We start from the raw sequence: 7,251 nt of genomic DNA, 5'->3' as shown, positions 1-7,251 counted from the left end.
CCAAGGGCTGGGTATAGAGGTATGTTGTACACACACACTGTTTAGTATACACTGCTTAGTATATGTAAGGCCTTGGGTTCAACTGTCTTCAAATATCAGAGTGATATTTGTGTTCTTTTTTTTTTTTTTTTTAAGACAGCCTGGTGTACGAGTTCAAGCCAGCCAAGGCTATACAACAGTAAGACTATCTCAACAATAACAATAAGGCTGGCTGGTAGCACACACCTTTAGTGCCAGCAGTCAGGAAGCAGAGGCAGGCTAATCTCTGAGTTCAAGGCCAGCCTGATGCACATACAGAGAATTATAGGACAGGCAGGAATATAAAGACGCTAAAAAAAAAAAAAAAAAAAAAAAAGAAAGTAACAACAAAAGAATTTTGGGGTAGTTTTTCTACTAATTTCTTCTTTTTTTGAGTCCCTGAAATGTGAGCTAATCATGATCGGGACATCACCTAAGATCTGATAAATCACCTCAATTTTTAACAAAACCCAATCAATCACGAAGTTGAGACAAGAGAATCAACTGAAAGTCCAGTGTTGGCCTGGAAAATGGACTTGGAGAAAAAAGGAAATTGGAAAATTTCGGAGGGACTTCTATACACATTAGCTTGTGGAATACATTTAATTGCACATTTAATTAACATCCAATGTTCCTTCTAAGATCTTTTAGAAACAGCCTTTATACACTGTTCAAACTGGCTTCAAAATGGAATCCTCCTGCCTCAGCCTCTGGTGTAGCTGGGATGACACAGCCATCAATTTGATATATACAACAAATGGTTTCATTCAGCATTTTTTTCCATTTAGAAAAGTCAAATAGAAATGGTTACAATAAACGAACATAACCATATTACTCTTCACAACATAATGAGTTTCAGCAACAACTTACTATTGTTTATATTTGAAGGATGGGCTCCTTATATAGCCTCAGACTTTGATCCTCCTGCTGCAGCCTCCAAAACACTGCACCAGGAGGACTTTGTTGCCTAACAGGAGGCACACCAACACTAATACACGAGTTAACACTATACACCAGGCTAGCCTCCAACTCACAGAGATCTGCCTGCCTTTGCCTCCTCAGTGCTGGGACTGGAAGTGTGCACCACCAACGCCTGGCTCAAAATCTTTTGAGTTTTACCATGATTTGCTGGAAGGAAATTTAAGCTCTTCTGACCAAACCAACTGAGGTATTTTAACAAAAGTGAAATAAGCCCCATTACACTCAACAGGTCTGATGACAGGATTTGTTTTGATAACATTTTGATCAACATAAAGCATACTTTCTTTTAAAGCCCAAAATTTTAAACAATAAAAAGTTTTTAAAGCATATATATAAAATTTTTGTTTCATTTACTTAAAAATCCAAGGGAACTGAAATTTAGACTTAAAGGATTCTTGGCTTGAGCATAAAATTCATCTCCCAAGAACATATGGCAGCAACAAAGCCCTCTATGGAATATTATGAGACCTGAAATGTCTCAAAGAAACACTTTCCTCTCTGCACAGCTGGAAACTCCAGGCTGAGCTTTTCCCACCAATGCTGCAGCTTACCGGACCGACCCTCACACCCACAGCTGTAGAGCTGAATGAAGATGATCGACTTCTATATGACTTTTAAAGGCTAATTTTTATACAGACACTGACTACTTTGGCCAGGCTCGTCTCAGACACATCATGAGTCTAATTGTTTGATTTTATGACTTAATTTATTAGCATCTTATCTTCCCCATCATGCTTGGAAATTAAACCCTGGGCTTTGGACACAGCAGTAAATGTGTTCACCACTAACTATTATCAGATTTCTGCCCTACTAACACCTAAGATCCTAATAGTCACCATCTGGGGCTAGGCTTGTGCTTTAAATCCTGGCACTTAGGATACAGCAGACAGATCTCTGAGTTCAAGGGCTATCTAGTAATAAGACTTCTAGGGGAAAAAATTAGGTTATTATCTGGAAATTGCGAATAAATAGAAAACACTAGAGTTTCTTGCAAGAAATGTTTGTACATGGTCCTGATTTTTCTGGAATTTCTAGAAAAGCAGTATTTTCACAGATATAGGTACAACTGTCCTGAAAAATACTCATAAAACTCATTTCTATAAATGAACTAAAGGAATTTCAGTGTCTAGACAGGAATAAAGATGGCCTGCAGACAGTCCAGACTGCACATGGCTCACATCTGATCTCGGAGCTAAGCAGGAGAGGGATGCTCAGTATCTATATGGCACCTGCCGGGCCTCTCTCCTTCCCTGACTATGACAACATCTGAGAGAGCTCTAGACACTGCTGCTTTTACAATAACCCTTCCTGTCTCACTGAGTGATCTTTTGACTTGGAGACCCATGGAAAATAACAGAACAGTAAACTGAGGACCAGTGATCCAAGAGAAGGCCTTATCTTTCTCATCTCCTAACTTAACTGTTTCTCAGCAATCTTCATTCATGAAACAAGGATTCCTTCTTGCTATTCATTCAGTTTGTTTTGATCATTTGGTCCCTACAACCTCCCCCTAAGACTTTTTAAAATAGTATTAATAGCACAGTACAAAGAGGAATCAGTATATGATTTCAAGTAGATTTCCACTGTAGGCTGCAGAACTTTTCCATTTACCATTGGTGAGGACTTAAGTATACTCTCAAGAAACATTAACAGAAAAGAACCAGCCATATCAAGGCAACCTGCAAGAGAATGAGAACTGTATGAAACAGAAACTAAACTTACTTGAAGACAAAGAAAGAGAACTCTTCACATGGAACTTCCTGTTCCTCAATTACACACCCAAACCCTCCAATTCAACTTTCATCAAAAAGAGTGCCACCTCTTGGCACTCTTTTTGTGGTACACCATGTTACAGGCTCAAGGAAATAAAAACACTACTGAAGGGGCTACGGAGATGGCTCAGAAGTTAAGAACACTGGCTGATCTTCCAAAGATCCTGAGTTCAGTTCCCAGCAACCACATGGTGGCTCATAACCATCTATAATGAAATCTGGTGCCTTCTTCTGGCATGCAGGCACACATACAGAATACTGTATAAATAATCTTATAAAAATTCTACCAAAAATATGATGTAGGTGTTTCCATTTGACCCTTCACAGGTTCTCTAGATAAATTCTAATGTGGTTGTTAAAAGTTCCTCAAAAATTTTATTGGCAGCCTGTAACACCAGACTCAACATCCCTGCCTGATACCTGTGAGGCCAGGCCTCACGCAAGGTACTCTAAGTACCTTCCAGGATGATCCACACCCAGGAATTCTGTGGAAACAACTACTATGCTCTTCGTTGCTTTCTTCACATAGGTTAGTACTGAATTTGGGATGAACTCCTTTTGACTATAAAAATCTAAATTACACAGCTAATGAATCTGTTTTGTACAACTGAATCCATCACACCCCACCCCAAATCACCAACACAACATTTTGAACATGTTCAATTTTATTAAAAATATTAACATCGTACAAAAATTCCAGTACAGTTATGGTACACGAACACTGTACCAAAAGCAGGTTTTTCTTAAAACAATTAAATGGAAAATGTCTTGTAAATGTCCCAATTTGGATATATTTCACATTACCGTATGCACAGCAGAAACTTAGTTTGTAGGATTTTTAGCCCAATTCTATAATAGCCAAGAACATAACTCTAAACACGTTAGTGACTCTTTAAAGCACAATTCTACCTATGTTCTTTAGCAGGCCAGAGAAGTTTCTTTAGGCCAAACTTTACCTGTGAGAAATCAAAGTAATGTTCTGGGATCCCGACACAGCTGCTATATAAAATGGAAGCTCTTCCACAGTGCCCTTTCTGGTCCCATTAAGTGTACCTTGTTGCAAATGCATAAGGTCTATAAATTTACACTGTTATTTCTCTTGTCTTGCACAAACTCATCAAAACAGAGTGTTCCAACACCAACAAAGTTCCCACGAAGCAAGCTACTTAATGCAAGCATTCAAGTTCTACACCTCATTTTTTTTCTAGCAATGATACATGCATAAAATGTGTAAAGAAACACAAAACTTTAACCCAACCCTGTAACTGCTAGTTATTCTGAATTATTTCACTGTGATAATCAGCTGGCCATTCTACAGTAAACTGAGAGCAAAGCACTTGTCTCACAATGCTGACTAGCACATGTGTAACACCTACAAGAGTCTATACTGACACTGCCAACAGAAGGTAACATACTCCACAAAAATACGGAGACAGCTCTTCAGACACGAACACCCATAGTTTTAATCAGTGTTATAAATTATATTATTTTTGTTTAGTTATTAAATGGGTTTTCCTCAATTTATACTTAGTCATCATGAAAACCCAAGCATAAGCTGGGAGGTTCTCTGGGTTTGTTTTTAATTTTTTTGTGCTGCTAAGGATTGGACCTAAGCCTTGTGTATCCTAGGCAAATGCTCCACCACTGAACTAATCCTGAGCCTTGACTTTCTTGAGGCCAGTGTCCATTATGTTACTTCCTCAAACTATCCCAGTGCTGGAGTAAAGGGTAAGCATCACCACGTATAGGATTGAATTTTAACTTTTAATAATCCAGAGTGTCAATTCTAGCAGTATTTACTTGTCAGTCTGTCAGGTTTATTAAGGTTGTTTTTCTTTCTTTCCTTCCTCCCTTCCTTTTTTAATATAGGACAGGGAGCTAAGGACTGAACTTAGTGCCTCAAACATACTAAGTATGAGCTCTCACTAAGCCATACCCTCAACCTCACTTTTATGTTTCTGTTCACTTTCAAGGTCTCGAGACAACAGCAATATAAATTTCCTCTGGACCCCAAGCTACCATATCAATATATCTTTAAACCAATACTGCTATTTTATTAAACTGCTGAAATCTTCAAGTTTAATTTTGCAATATTAAAATATTATAGAATTAAGAGATACATACTATTTTACCATCCAGTCTTAAGCAATACTGTCTCATTTTCACTAAAAATTAGTGTGCCATAAATCTCTTATAATGCTTATATACTAACTTACCCCATAAAAATGTAACAGATATGATACCAGGGAGTCTAAACAAATCACAGGTAAATAAAATGTCATTATCATAAGGTACCTAGCATGATATATTATAACTGGAATATATTATTACTTAATATCTGTAGGCCATTCCAGTTGATCTACTAATCTGAAAATGAGTTAAGTCCTTATTATATGTTCCTATTGAGAATATAAATACTACTTAAAATCTTTTTCTGTAAGGCCAACATAATTGCCTACTTACAAGATATGGGCAGCATTTTCCCACAGTTAATACCCCACTAGTAAATTTAAAAAAAAGAAAGGACGGAAGAAAAAGAAATAGAAAAAAAAGTTCTTACCAACAATTCCACTGGTTATGGTCCCCAGCGAACCCCACCTAGCCAAGTCGACAGCACGACATGTCAGGGCAGGGCAGCCTCAACCTCGCTTCCCTGATAGTCAGGTGATAAAAGGAAGGAGTTAAAACAGGAAAAGAACACTTGCAGATTTCTGGACAACATCTGAAAATGATAAAAAAAAAAAAAAAAAAAACAAACAAACAAAAAACAAAAACAAAACAAAACCAGAGCTTCTGGTAACCTCAAAATAATAACACTAATGAATATATATATATATATACACATATAAATACATATTTAAAAAAAAAACAATTTTTAGAAAGAGTACCAGTAACTATTGTTACCAGTAACTATTAGTACCAGTAACTAATGTCAAATTCAATATTGACATTAATTTACTGATCAATACGTTAATATTTTAAGGTTTCGTATTTGCGTTTCAAAATAAGACCTGATCCACAATGCAAAAGTAAACACGTCTGGTCCAGTTGGTCATCCAACCAACAGCTCTCCCAGAACTTTCCACCTAAGTTAACAGAAGCTCCCATTTTAGAGAAACAAATTTTTATGTCCAGTGCAGTCTTTCTATAAGGCTTTCTCTGTACTGCTCACTTAAGAAATTCCAAATAATCAAAGTGCAGTGGAAACAGTACAACTGACTGTCCTGAGAACAGCTCAGTGAGACTGTCTTTGAACGGCAAACTTTTAACAAATTTGAAAATCTTTCTAATAAACAAGGAATAGCCTTATAGCAAGTATTTACTGGAAGGGTTTGGTTTTACAAATAATACACAATTAATAAAACATAGGTATGATTATATTTAAATGGGCAGGAGGCAAATGATGTAATGAGTTTCAAGAATAATTTTATATGGCTTTATGATAGGAGTGGAATTTTATGTCCCTTCTCTTCTAAAATTTAAAATACGTATTTTGATGCATGCTAACCTTTGTATGAGGGTTCACATCCTAAACCAAAGTCAATGAAAAAAAATTGTCTCTAACTAGGAGAAAGCAATGGGCTTTCTTTTGCAGAATAACCCCAATAACTAAGAAAAAAAATGAAAAATAATTTTGTACTTTTTTACGGAACTATAACTGGTTTTCCTTATCTTTTGAACAAGTAAAACAATTTAATTAGAAATCTGGCAACTTATTAGAACTTTTTGTTTTTAATTAGAACAGCTTCATATAAATATACACATTTAAACAACTGCTATAAATGAGTGATCAAATAAAAATTTGCATTCCATTATGGGGAAGAAACATCCTTGTTAATGTCAGGAGGATACCTACAAAGAGGTCTACCTCAATATAGGTATTACTTCCCAACACTCATTTAATCTGACAGGCTCATAAATACAACTTCACCACTAGGTTGTGGGGGGTGGTGGAAAGGTAGAAGAGTAAGAAGTCAAATCCCTTACAACTATAATCTGTGAGTATTTGCTTATTAAATAAAATTCCCTAGTGCATATCCACAATTTTCCTTGATTGACATTTGTCCAATTTTCATTAAAGTTGAGCAATTAGTTTATTTTTTGTGAATGCTACAAGCTATATTTCATGACATCAAATAGGAAAAGCTCTAAAGTGAAATTTTATATAAGGTCACCTATTTTTAAGTAAAAACCTATACAGCAAAGATTCAGGGAAATCTCTGCATCCTTGTTTTTAATTAGTGAGAGGGATAGAATAGAAAGTGCTCACTTAAAGCTTGAACTAAAATATACAGCTGCTTTTTCTGAAATCACTTCTATTTCCTTTCGGCTTTCTTTATGACTCACATCTAATTAAGCATCTTAAAGTGGATTAATTTTGTGTGTGTGAAGCATGCGTGTCACAGCACACTCAGAGCAGTCAGAGGACAACGGTGGGGCCTACCCCCTCCTGCATGTGGACAGTCCAGCCTGCCAGCAC

The sequence above is a fragment of the Psammomys obesus genome, unplaced genomic scaffold (assembly GCF_907164565.1).
Source record: "Psammomys obesus unplaced genomic scaffold, mPsaObe1.curated_primary_1811, whole genome shotgun sequence".
In the NCBI taxonomy this organism is placed as follows: domain Eukaryota; kingdom Metazoa; phylum Chordata; class Mammalia; order Rodentia; family Muridae; genus Psammomys; species Psammomys obesus.
This window is presented reverse-complemented; position numbering follows the sequence as displayed.